This window comes from Tursiops truncatus, chromosome 12 (genome assembly GCF_011762595.2).
Source record: "Tursiops truncatus isolate mTurTru1 chromosome 12, mTurTru1.mat.Y, whole genome shotgun sequence".
In the NCBI taxonomy this organism is placed as follows: Eukaryota; Metazoa; Chordata; class Mammalia; order Artiodactyla; family Delphinidae; genus Tursiops; species Tursiops truncatus.
Genome location: NC_047045.1, coordinates 63,610,575 through 63,625,296, shown reverse-complemented (window position 1 = coordinate 63,625,296; position 14,722 = coordinate 63,610,575).

The following is a 14,722-nucleotide window of genomic DNA, read 5'->3' as shown; positions in this document are numbered from 1 at the left end:
TTGGGATGTGTCCCAGGAAAAAAATTCTTAAATGAATGAGTGAGTGAATGATTGAATTTATAACTATCAAAGAGAATTCACAGAAATTTTTGCTTCTAATTGGACAGGAGCGTATTCTTCTTGGTGCTGAAGCTTCTCTTTGTTAGCCAAAGAACTGCTTTAGGGAGATGTTTTGGTCACTGAGGGATGGCGAGAGGGAGCATGAAAACAGATCCAGGACAGAGACATTGTCATGAGTCAAACTTAGGCACTTATTTAGATAATAAAGGGTAACACCAGAATTAGTAATAAGGTAGATAAGACAGTTACAAAAGTACAATGTGAAGAAATAATTGTTAGTTGGGATCCTGCTGCTTTAGAATGTCAGTGAAAATGCTGGCAAATTGTATTTACGTTGGATAAGATCCTTTAGACTCTATTATTCCAAATGTAAATTTTATGATTCAGTACAATGTATCCATGGAGTTAAGTCAGGAGTATCATGATATGATAGAAAAATTCCCCAGTGTACCCCTCAAGCACTATCTGGTTGATTGTTTTTGTTTTGTTTTGTTTTTTGCGACACGCTGGCCTCTCACTGTTGTGGCCTCTCCCATTGCAGAGCACAGGCTCCGGATGCGCAGGCTCAGCGGCCATGGCTCACGGGCCCAGCCGCTTCGCGGCATGTGGGATCTTCCCGGACCGGGGCACGAACCCGCGTCCCCTGCATCGGCAGGCGGACTCTCAACCACTGCGCCACCAGGGAAGTCCTGGTTGGTTGTTTTTGAATGAGGTACTTAAGTTATTGATTAATTTAGAGTAGACTAAGGGATGCCTAAGAGCTTTCCAATCTCTGAAACGTTAGGATTTTATGCTTCTAAGTGGTTTTTAAAAACACGATAATTCAAAAACAAAACAAAACAAAAAACACAATTATTCAGAGTGCTCTTTATGTAAATAAAAGATCCAAACGTACTTCTCCCCATGAATATAATTTAAATATTTAAATGTAATTTGTTATATGTTCAATGATTCATTTGAATATACAGTGAATAAAATGCTAATAGTTTAATAAATAATAGCTATTAAAAAGGGCTCAAAATGTATGAACTATTTAATTTCTTAACACAATACCTACATTTTTCTCAAACACAAAACAGAAAAATACTTTCTACTAGAAACTCCACACCATAATGGTGTTCTCATCATAATTTGCCAAACGACGTTTTGTCGAAGGCTGAGGGGAGGGGATTTCTCCCACAGCCCTGAGAGCCATAGAAGCCTTTATTTAAAACTCTGGTGGGAAGGATGACAATCATGTCACAGGGCATAAGTAGGGAAGGGAGGGGAGGGAAGAGTCATCACTCAGATTTGATTCCTTCTGCTGTACTTGTTCTCCTGTCACCACATCCATGGGGCCAGGAGGAAGTATTGAGGAGGCACAGATGGGTTACCTGTGCATCGTACACAGATCAAAACCCACCAGTGCCCCTCTCCTTTCTGTCATCTATTATTTCCCCAGCACTCTCCATCATGAAACAGGGTGACCTGACATCAGACACAGAAGACAGAAGAGTTTGGCCCTGACTTAAAGAAAGGATCCTGATGAAAACTGAATTCTTTTTGCTCTACAAAAATATATAAGTTATGTGCACAAAAAATTCTCTATGATCCGAGGAGCATGGAATCCCATTGATACACAGCATGCTATGTTCTTTGGTCCACCAAAGTGTGTTTAAAAATGAGATTTTGTGGCTTTCTAAGCTGGTTTAATATTGAGGAAGAGAGTCAGGCTTGGCTTTTCCCTGTTTTAAGTCAAAACAGGTTCTGATAAAAACAAACCAAACTTCCCCTTTCCTCTGAGTTTCTCCTCTTTCATAGCTTTGGATCCTTCGAAAATACCTATCATCTCAGATTAGGGTAGGATGCCCTTGAGATCACTCTACGTAGCAGAAATTAACTTTTCGATGGTCTTAATTTATCAGGCATTGTGCTAAAGGCTTTGTATTCATGATCACCATGCAAAGATATTTATGTGGGGTGAGGTCTCCTTGATTGGAACCATAATCATATACTCTGGTCTATTTCTGCTTAACCATAATCAGTGTCCAGGGTATTGTGCAACTGATTCGGGATTTTATTTCAGAGGGATCCTGGGTTATGCACATGCTCTTTGTGAACAAATTCACCCTGAAATCCCAGAAAGTCCAAAGATGAGTCACCTGGTATATTTTTGCCCTGGTATATGAATCTCTGATCCAACTGGCATTATCTGGTATGTTTATCAGAGTGTAAATGAGGGTGTACAGTGGGTGGCAGATGTAGGAAGAAGGCAATTTGATGAATGGCAGCTATTAAAATGAAACAAGAAAGGAGCAGCAGTAAATTTGTGGTTCAGGATACTCTGCCGTGTGCAGAGGGACCCTATGTTGGCAGTGACAAGCTGGTAGAATCAAGGAAATGAATCACTAACTTTGGAAGTGTCAGAGGTGGCCAGAGTCCTGTCTGAATAATAAAAACTTTACTGCACCATCAGCATTGCCTGGAGACAGAAAGGAGACAAATTTGAACCAGTGCCCAGAGAAAAACGGATTCAATTTGTACACGCTTTCCCAGCTCACATAGACCATCCCCGAATACATAGCAAAACTCCTCCTTGAGAAAAAAATCACACATGCTCCTTCGTTTCCCTGACTTATCTGTATTTTATATCAACATCATGATAAGTTTTTTTCCTTTTTCCTTTATTACAATCTATTTTTCCCTTCCTTTCTCTTTTATTCTCTAAAGTGAAATACAGAGAATTAGAAAAAAAAAAGTATATCTCAACTTGTCCTTAAGACACGGAGTCCTAACGTTGCTTTTTGGAAAAAAGGCAAGAGCTTGTCAGCTCTGTGGGGGAAAATAGTACCAAATCTGTGCCAGGTTTTTGGGGTTTTTTTTCATTTTGTTTTTCTGTATGTGTGTAATAATAGTGAGGTACTTCATATGAGTTTGCAAAGTCACTGGTTTGGCACTGCTCTTCCTAGCTGGCTGGAGTAGGGCAAGGTTAGGTGGAGTGGACACAAGGCACCCACGCCTTCTGCCCATTCTGTGCTCTCACTAGTTACTCATTCAGCTCTGGGTTACCTTTCAAAATCTCCTTCAGGTATTGACTCACAGGAAACCTTTTTCAATATACACTCCCTACTCTTCCCCACCTCCACACCCCATGAATCATTTTCCCTGTACTATTTCTAGATTTTGTGCATATTTCAATATACTGAAACCATCGATCTGCATTGTGTTTACACGTCTGTCTCTCCTACTGGTATGTGAACCCCTACAAAGAATAGATGTTCTTTTGCCTGTAGCCCTACGCTCAATAGTGAATGGTGTAGAGTAGGGACCAAGCAAATGTATACCTAACTGACCTGGCTGCAGTCATCTGGAGACGGCACATGGGCAGCCCAGGTATTCACTGTTCTCTAAGTGCAGGATCAATCTCACTGATATCTTATTTATTTTCTGGCTTAGTCAGTTTCCCTCCAAGACAGTTCCAGTCTACTGTGAAATGTCTTTCTCACAAGCCACTTCCTCTTCCACCCTGTTAACACATACATGCACGGTCCAGGCAGAGTGTGTCTTTGTGGATTCTAGGCAGTGATGGGGAAATGAAAATGCCATATTGCATTGAGTCTAAAACACACATTTTTTTTTTCACCTTTTGAATTGAAATTAGGGCACATCTTAATATTCCCCACTGGTGTTGAGGCGTACTATACTCCTCAGATACTAAATGAATGGCATCTTACAATTATGATTGGCCATGTTTTTTGCCTTCTGAATTGTACTTCAAATAATGCAACTTTCGATGATGGTGCCTTAGATTTGTTGAAATATGATACTTAGGGAAGTAGCCCTACTAGTGGCCAGCCCAGCCCTACCAGGTTATATGGTGAATTCCGGATATGTTCCACCGCTGCATTAAAAATAAACCCAAGGGCTTCCCTGGTGGTGCAGTGGTTGGGGGTCTGCCTGCCGATGTGGGTTTATGCCCCGGTCCTGGGGGATCCTGCATGCCGCGGGGCGGCTGGGCCCGTGAGCCGTGGCCACTGGGCCCGCGCGTCCGGAGCCTGTGCTCCACAACGGGAGAGGCTGCAGCAGTGAGAGGCCCGGGTACCACACAAAAAACAAATAATAATAATAAATAAAAATAAATAAACCCAAAACAGACTTTTTCAGAATAGATTGAAAGGGTTAGACTTAAGGATCAGAGGGCAAGGTTCACGTGACAGTTATTGTTACATCTCTGGCATTTGACCTACTATGTGCCTGTCACATATATATACTTAATACATAAAAATAATTGCTAACAGTTTTGGGGTCTTTACTCTGTGGTAGTCACTGTGTTAGGTACTTTTCATATATAAGGTCATTTAATTCTCAAAACATCACTTCTAGTGGGTTTGAATATGATCCCCATTTTTCAGATGCATAGAGTGAGGCTGAGGGTAGATAGGTAACGTGCCTAAGTCTGTAGATAGTAAGTGGCATAGGTATGGCTGGACTCCAGGACCATCTGACTTCAAAGGCCATGCTCTTGTCCTCAGTGCGATGCTTTCTTCCCAGCAGATATTAATTTGGGACAAGTGACATTTCTACTGACCTTGATAGCCATTTGCTTGATCAGAGTTGTCAGTTCTCAACTTCTTTTCCAAATTGTCTGCTTTCCCAGGCACCATAATGTCCACTGGTCATTAAGTGATCACCTTAGATTTCTTATTTGGATGAATATTGCTCATTTGTAATAAATAGTGTGTTAGAAAAAATATTTTCTTAGTTTAATGATAATAGGCAAATTCTATCAAAACCCAAAATCCATAAGCGCTGTTTGGGATTATGAGGGTATAGTGTTTCATAAGTGCAGTACTGTGGAGGTAAAAGAAAATTTTTGGGAAGCAGAAGAAAAACAGTAAAATCTCTCTTTGGTAGGACTGTCACCCTTGAGGTCATTGAAAATTAAATTCAATGGCCTTGACCAACCTCCTCTGTTGGGGCTGAGATCTGTTTTTTCCAACACCAAGCATAAACTTAAGAAATTACTGAGGAAAATTACTTCAGGTACAAAAGATTCTGTTAGACAGTCACCTTTTCTCTTTCTATTCATCACAGAGATCAGAACGAGGGCTGGTGGAGTGCACGCCATACTGGGCGATGGGAGACGCTCTGGCTTAGACCAGACTCGAATGAGTGTGCGTCGCAGTCACCTAGAGGGCTTTTTCCAACATGGATTGTTGGACCCACCCCCAGAGTTTCCGATTTATTAGATGTGTGATGGATCCTAAGAATTTGTGCATAAACAAATTCCCAGATGTTGCAGATGCTGCTGGTCCAGATGCCACACTCTGAGAACCACCGGCCTTGGCATTAGAAGACGTGGGTTTGGATCCGGGATTCCTCACTTGACTAGCCATGACATAAGGAATTTGGTTTTCTGAGTCTTGTTTCCTTATCTGTAAACTGAACGATAAACTACTTGTTCTATCCATTTTATAAGACTTGTGTGAAAAGAAAATAATATATTTGCAAATCATTTAAGAGCATACCATTGTTATTATTACTAATATTCTTGCGAGAGAACCTGTAGATTTATGGCAACCCAGAGAGGAGCTGGCAGAACTTTTGAGTTACACAAGGCTCAGGGGAACAATTCAGACAATTCAGAGTGAATGTTGTACTCTGAAGGGTGGAACACAGAATCCCTGGGGAACAGCATGGCATGTGAGTTGAAAGAACATGGGTTCTGTGGTCCTCCAAACTGCACGTGTGTGTTCAGATCCTGGCTCCACAGGACTGGAATCTGTTTCCCATCTGGAAAATGAGAATGAGAGGACACACCTTGCAGGTTTGCTGTGAGGGCTGTTCAGATAACGCAGTTATAGAACTAGCACAGTGCCTGACACACAGTAGGCACTCAATAAATATTAGCTCCTCATATAGATTTCAGCTTTGATAGTATAGCCATGTCCCACAAGGCAGCCAGCTCCCTAATCCTGGAAGGCCATATTCCAGCAATGCTGCTTTGAATGAACAATTGTTCTCACTGACCTCCAAGCTTCCTTCCAAATGAGAGTTTAACGTCAACACAAAGCAAACGCATCTGGTCAGCTGCCAGCAGCCAGGACTGTTTCCCTCAGTCTTCCCTTCTGACTGACAGCTGTACCACTCATATCTTTGTCATGACCTGCCATATAACCATTAAGCAACACTTTCTGGAATTCCCTAGCAGGCAGAGCACTAAGAATAGAAAAATTGAAATTACAGGAGGATCAGTGCGCAGAGCTCTTTATTTTCCCCCTGGATTATGTGACAATAGAATCAAGTCTAAACCAGAAAACGCATGACAGTGCAATGAGCTCTTCACTGACAGATGCTAGATAAGCTTCAGCAATCTGCTCCGGGTAGGTGGAAGTTCCAGGCTTGCAAAACCCGGTAGTTCATAGAAGCAACAACTGGAGCACAATTGCTGACGGAGTCGTGAAACCTCATACCATGTCATGGGTCTGGAATGCAGCTAGCTCATGGTGCCATGTTGGACAGACTTGCCTTTTATACCTCATGCTGATTAGAAGTTATTCACTCAGGCCACATGTCCTCTCGCATATTACATGAACCAACACTCTGTCTTTCCAACTTGACATCACAAGTGATACAGATGGGCAGGGTGTCCTTGAACATGCAAGCCTATTTCAGTGGTAGCAAGTGATGGACACAACAAAAATGGGAGAGAATTTGCTCAGCTTCTATTTTTCTCTTCCTTATTAGGTTTACATAGACTGGGTGGGTTGGATGCAGGACAGGTAAGGAAAGGTGAGGAAGGGTAAAGCATTATAATTTGATCTGACAGCATTCATTGCCTCTCTTGACATTCCTTGCCAGCAAATATGGAAAGTGTAATTCTTTACTTGAATGTCTAATATTTTATTTCTTTCCTGATTTTAAGTTAGGAGTCTTTTTCTTTTTCTCACGAAAATACGTCCTATGATTGCAGGATAATACACTCTCCAATTTTCAGACAATATTTTCTTCTGACTCATGGTAAATTTCCAACTTTTCTGCCCTCTGCTTTTCTGCTCCTAGATCCCAGTTACCTTTAATTCTGAAGGCTTTTTCTGACTTCCTTCAATGGTCTCATCCTCCAGAATACTGACTTCTTTCCATGTGATTCATTGCCAGCTTCCATGATGACTTCTAGATTCATAATCTTCCAGTCTCTTCCACTCAGATGAGCTCTGTTTTCATCCTATCTCAGCCACTCCCCCAGCAAGGTCACATCTTACACTTGGTCACAACTCAGATGTGCTCCGCTTCCAGGACAGAAATTCTAAAATCCCTCTCCTTTTCTCTCCCTCATTCTCTCTCCCTCTCTCTCTCTCTGTCTCTCCCTGTGTTTTTCCTTTCATCTTTAGTAATACCTCTAGCCCATGATTCTGACTAAGTAAACTACTCCATCACCAGAATTGGTCTCATTGCATCCACAGAAGTCTGGACATAGTGATCAATCATTTCAGTTCAGTACCACCTACGATCCCCTCTACGATGTGTCTCAAATCTGTCCTCACTTTCTACTCCTGCTGGTTCTTCTGAGCACACTTGTGAGGATGTCCTACCTGTTCTCCCTTTCTTCTAATCTGCTTTGCTCTAATCTGTATTCATTAACCCTTTCTAAAATGATTATCTTGGTTTTAAAGCTCCATGAGAGCTTGTGCAACTCTTATCCTCCAAACACCTTCTACTTTTTCTCATCTCGACCTGAAAAATACCATCTTTTCTAAAGTCCATTTCAAATAACACCTCCATATTTCCCCAACTTTCCTTGATCCCTTCTCAGTGTTATATTTCTTCCCTAGCTATAATAGTTTGTGTATTTGTTTTATCTTCTCTGTAATGACCCTCCGTAATGTGGGTGGGTCTCATTTAATCAGCTGAAAGCCTTAAGAGAAAAAGACTGAGGTCCTCTGAGGAAGGGGGAATTCCACCTCTAGACACTCAGACTTGAGCTGCTGCATCACTTCTTTCCTGGTCAGTATCCTCACATGAGCTTTGGATTTAGAGAGAGATCTGGGAGATGATCCCAGCTCTAATATTTACCAGATAGATGATCTCGGGCAAGTCACTCCATTTTGCTAAGACCAAGATTCTTCCTCTATAAAAGGGGGTAATACTCTCTACTTCATGGAATTGTTATGAGGATTAAATGAGATTAAATGACTGACATATAATAGCCATTTAAGAAATATTATTTCTCCTCTTCTTCTCCACTCCTTGTGTCCTTGAGGTTGCAGACTATGTCCTACTCATTTTGTATCCCTTGAAGTGTCAACAGTGTTTGGCCCTTAGCAGGCCTTCAATAAATATTTACTGAATTCACATGTCTATATCATTTGTCTATTTTTCTGTTGAAAGTTGGAACTCCAGAGACAGTGCATTTTTAAATTTGCAGTCCATTTTTCTACTTAATTTTGGTAAGTTTAAAGTGGAGTACTCTTTATATACTGAGCAAACACTTAATAGATTAGCTTAGTACTGACAATTCTACCTTCTCCATTGAGAAAGACCTGTGGCTGTGTGCTCTGTGTCTGGCCTGGAGTTGAGACAATTTTTTCTGTGAAAAAAATTCAGTCCTAATAATGACATCTGAGAAGCTTCTCCTTCAGGTTACTGACTCAGCATGATCCAATAGAGTTGTGACCAATCAGGCCCTTCTCCCAGATGCAGAGCTAGTATGAAATGAGCTGGGAAAACTGATTCACATCCTTGAATGTAGAGCATCCCTCTTAGGAAAATTTCATGGTACGACAGAATTTCTGGCAAAATAACTGCTTCTTGGAGGAAAAGCAAGGTTTCAAGTTAGGTGTTTGTTAAAGGTGTCATGATGTAGTAGAAAGATCATTGAACTTGGGTTGGAAAAGCTTTACTCAAATCTCAGCTCCTCTCCATATTAGCTGTGGAACCTCATGTAGGTCACTGGGATCTCTTTCACCTTTAAAAGATGATAAAAATACCCATAACACAAGTTGTTATGAGGATTGAATGTTATATAAGTGGAATCCCCAGTGGAGTAAATGACATATTCAGAGAGAGCAATTAACAAATATTAGCTGAAATGTTGACGTCTACAGAGAAATTTCTCATGAAAGAAAGACCTAACTCACTTTACAGACATACAATAGTATACATTGTGCTGTCATTGATTATCTATGTAACTGAAAGATAGTTTTAATGTGTCAGCCTGGCTAGGCTTTGGTGACAAGATGTTAGGTTAAAACCAGTATAGATGTTGCTGTGAAGGTATATTTTAGATATGATTAAGATTTAAATCAGCAGTCTTTGGTTAAAGCAGAGGACCCTCCATAAGGTGGGTGGGTCTCATTTAATCAGCTGAAAGCCTTAAGAGAAAAAGACTGAGGTCCTCTGAGGAAGGGGGAATTCCACCTCTAGACTGCCGTCAGACTTGAACTGCAGCATCACTTCTTTCTTGGTCTCCAGCCTGCTGGCTTGCTTTACAGACTTTGGACTTGCTAGGCCCCACAGCTGTGTGAGCCAATTCCTGAAAACAAATCTCTCTGTATATAGATACACCTCTATGCATTCTGTTTCCTTGGAGAACCTTGATTAGTACAGCCTGCCTTGCTCCCTAGGTGGCAATTGAATGTCAGGGACAATATCTAACTCACCTTTAGGTACTCACTACCCAGCCCAGTAGCACAGTGTCAGATCCATAGTAAATACTCATGCTTATTGAACTGAAAAAGAAAAGAATAACTTGTGAACCAGAGAACCAAGATGGTGGAGTAGAAGGACGTGCTCTTACTCCTCCTTGTGAGAACACCAGAATCACAACTAACGGCTGAACAATCGTTGACAGGAAGACACTGGAACTTACCAAAAAAGATACCCTACATCTAAAGACAAAGGAGAAGCCACAATGAGACAGTAGGAGGGGCACAATCACAATAAAATCAAATCCCATAACTGCTGGGTGGGTGACTCACAAACTGGAGAACATTTATATCACAGAAGTGCACCCACTGGAGTGAAGGTTCTGAGCCCCACGACAGGCTTCCCAACCTGGGGGTCCGGCAACAGGAGGAGGAATTCCTAGAGAATCAGACTTGAAGGCTAGCAGGATTTGATTGCAGGACTCTGACAGGACTGGGGAAAACAGAGACTCCACTCTTAGAGGGCACACACAAAGTAGTATGCACATCGGGACCCAAGGGAAGGAGCAGTGACCCCAGGGGAGACTGAACCAGACTTACCTGCTAGTGTTGGAGGGTCTCCTGCAGAGGTGGTAGGTGGCTGTGGCTCACCCTGAGGACAAGGACACTGACAGCAGAACTTCTGGGAAGTACTAATTGGTGTGAGCACTCCCAGAGTCCACCATTAGCCCCACCAAAGAGCCCAGGTAGGCTCCAGTGTTGGATTGCCTCAGGTCAAACAACCAACAGGGAGGGAACTGAGCCCCACCCATCAGGAGACAAGCAGATTAAAGTTTTACTGAGCTCTGCCCACCAGAGCAACACCCAGCTCTACCCAACATGAGTCCTTCCCACCAGGAAACTTGCTGAAGCCTCTTACATAGCCTCATACACCAGAGTGAAGACAGCAGAAGCAAGAAGAAGTACAATCTTACATCCTGTGGAACAAAAACCACATTAACAGAGAGATAGACAAGATGAAAAGTCAGAAGGCTATGCATCAGATGAAGGAACAAGATAAAGTCCCAGAAAAACAATTAAATGAAGTGGAGATAGGCTACCTTCCAGAAAAAGAATTCAGAATAATAATAGTGAAGATGGTCCAGGACCTTGGAAAAAGAATGGAGGCAAAGATCAAGAAGATGCAAGAAATGTTTAACAAAGACCTAGAAAAATTAAAGAACAAACAAACAGAGATGAACAATACAATAACTGAAATGAAAGCTACACTAGAAGGAATTAATAGCAGAATAACTGAGGCAGAAGAACGGATAAGTGACCTGAAAGACAGAATGGAGGAATTCACTGCTGCAGAGCAGAATAAAGAAAAAAAAGGATGAAAAGAAATGAAGACAGCCTAAGAGACCTCTGGGACAACATTAAACGCAACAACATTCGCATTATAGGGGTCCCAGAAGGAGAAGAGAGAGAGAAAGGACCAGAGAAAATATTTGAAGAAATTATAGTCAAAAACTTCCCTAACATGGGAAAGGAAATAGCCACCCAAGTCCAGGAAGAGCAGAGAGTCCCATACAGGATAAACCCAAGGAGAAACATGTCAAGACAAATAGTAATCAAATTGGCAAAAATTAAAGACAAAGAAAAATTATTGAAAGCAGCAAGGGAAAAATGACAAATAACATACCAGGGAACTCCCATAAGGTTAACAGCTGATTTCTTAGCAGAAATGCTACAAGCCAGAAGGGAGTGGCATGATTTACTTAAAGTGATGAAAGGGGAGAACCTACAACCAAGATTACTCTACCCAGCAAGGATCTCATTCAGAATCGATGGAGAAATTAAAAGTTTTACAGACAAGCAAAAGCTAAGAGAATTCAGCCCCACCAAACCAGGCCTACACAAATGCTAAAGGAACTTCTCTAAGTGGGAAACACAAGAGAAGAAAAAGACCTACAAAAACAAACCCAAAACGATTAAGAAAATGGTCATAGGAACATACATATCAATAGTTACCATAAATGTGAATGGATTAAATGCTCCAACCAAAAGACACAGGCTTGCTGAATGGATACAAAAACAAGACCCATATATACGCTGTCTACAAGAGACCCACTTCAGACCTAGGGACACATACAGACTGAAAGTGAGGGGATGGAAAAAGATATTCCATGCAAATGGAAATCAAAAGAAAGCTGGAGTAGCAATACTCATATCAGATAAAATAGACTTTAAAATAAAGAATGTTACAAGAGGCAAGGAAGGGCACTACATAATGATGAAGAGATCAACCCAAGAAGAAGATATAACAATTATAAATATATATGCACCCACCATAGGAGCACCTCAATACATAAGGCAACTGCTAACAGCTATAAAAGAGGAAATCGACAGTAACACAATAATAGTGGGGGACTTTAACACCTCACTTACACCAATGGACAGATCATCCAAACAGAAAATTAATAAGGAAACACAAGCTTTAAATGACACAACAGACCAGATAGATTTAATTGATATTTATAGAACATTCCATCCAAAAACAGTAGATTACAATTTCTTCTCAAGTGCACATGGAACATTCTCCAGGATAGATCACATGTTGGGTCAGAAATCAAGCCTCAGTAAATTTAAGAAAATTGAAATCATATCAAGCATCTTTTCTGACCACAACGCTCTGAGATTAGAAATGAATTACAGGCAAAAAAACCGTAAAAAACACAAACACATGGAAGTTAAACAATACGTTACTAAATAACCAAGAGATCACTGAAGAAATCAAAGAGGAAATCAGAAAATACCTAGACACAAATGACAATGAAAACACAATGATCCAAAAACTATGGGATGCGGCAAAAGCAGTTCTAAGAGGGAAGTTTATAGCTATACAAGCCTGCCTCAAGAAACAAGAAAAATCTCAAATAAACAATCTAACCTTACACCTAAAGGAATTAGAGAAAGAAGAACAAACAAAACCCAAAGTTAGCAGAAGGAAAGAAATCATAAAAATCAGAGCAGAAATAAATGACATAGAAACAAAGAAAACAATAGCAAAGATCAATAAAACTAAAAGCTGGTTCTTTGAGAAGAGAAGCTAAATTGATAAACCATTAGCAAGATTCATCAAGAATAAGAGGGAGAGGACTCAAATCAATAAAATTAGAAATGAAAAAGGAGAAGTTACAACAGACATTGCAGAAATACAAAACATCCTAAGAGACTACTACAAGAAACTCTATGTCAATAAGAAATGGACAAATTCTTAAAAAGATATAATCTTCCAAGACTGAACCAGGAAGAAACAGAAAATATGAACAGACCAATCACAAGTAATGAAATTGAAACTGTGATTAAAAATCTTCAAACAAACAAAAGTCCAGGACCAGAGGGCTTCACAGGTGAATTCTATCAAATGTTTAGAGAAGAGCTAACACCCATCCTTCTCAAACTCTTCCAAAAAGTTGTGGAGGAAGGAACACTCCCAAACTCATTCTATGAGGCCACCGTTACCCTGATACCAAAACCAGACAAAGATACTACAAAAAAAGAAAATTGCAGAAGAATATCACTGATGAATATATGAATATACATGCAAAACTCCTCAACAAAATACTAGCAAACAGAATCCAACAACACATTAAAAGCATCATACACCATGATCAAGTGGGATTTATCTCAGGGATGCAAGGATTCTTCAATATATACAAATCAATCAATGTGATATACCATATTAACAAATTGAAGAATAAAACCATATGATCATCTCAATAGATTCAGAAAAACCTTTTGACAAAATTCAACACCCATTTCTGATAAAAACTCTCCAGAAAGTGGGCATAGAGGGAACCTACCTCAACATAATAAAGGCCATATACAACAAACCCACAGCAAACATCATTCTCAATGATGAAAACCTGAAAGCATTTCCTCTAAGTTCAGGAACAAGACAAGGATGTCTACTGTCACCACTATCAGTCAACATAGTTTTGGAAGTCTTAGCCATGGCAATCAGAGAAGAAAAAGAAATAAAAGGAATACAAATTGGAAAAGGAGAAGTAAAACTGTCACTGTTTGCAGATGACATGATACTATACATAGAGAATCCTAAAGATGCCACCAGAAAACTACTAGAGCTAATCAATGAATTTGGTACATTTGCAGGATACAAAATTAATGCACAGAAATCTCTTGCATTCCTATACCCGAATGATGAAAAATCTGAAAGAGAAATTAAGGAAACACTTACATTTACCATTTCAACAAAAACAATAAAATACCTAGGAATAAACCTACCTAAAGAGACAAAAGACATATATGCAGAAAACTATAAGACACTGATGAAAGAAATTAAAGATACCAACAGATGGAGAGATATACAATGTTCTTGGATTGGAAGAATCAATATTGTGAAAATGACTGTACTACCTGAAGCAATATACAGATTCAATGCAATCCCTATCAAATTACCAATGGCATTTTTTACGGAACTAGGACAAAAAATCTTAAAATTTGTATGGGGACACAAAAGACCCCGAATAGCCAAAGCAATCTTGAGGGAAAAAAAACAGAGCTGGAGGAATCAGCCTCCCTGACTTCAGACTATACTACAAAGCTACAGTAATCAAGACAACATGGTACTGGCACAAAAACAGAAACATAGATCAATGGAAGAAGATAGAAAGCCCAGAGATAAACCCACACATCTATGGTCAACTAATCTATGACAAAGGAGGCAAGGATATACAATGGAGAAAAGACAGTCTCTTCAATAAGTGGTGCTGGGAAAACTGGACAGCTACATGTAAAAGAATGAAATATGAACACTCCCTAACACCATACACAAAAAATAAACTCAAAATGGATTAGAGACCTAAATGTAAGACCGGACACTGTAAAACTCTTAGAGGAAAACATAGGAAGAACACTCTTTGACATAAATCACAGCAAGATCTTTTTTGAGCCACCTCCTAGAGTAGTGGAAATAAAAAACAAAAATAAACAAATGTGACCTAATGAAACTTCAAAGCTTTTGCACAGCAAAG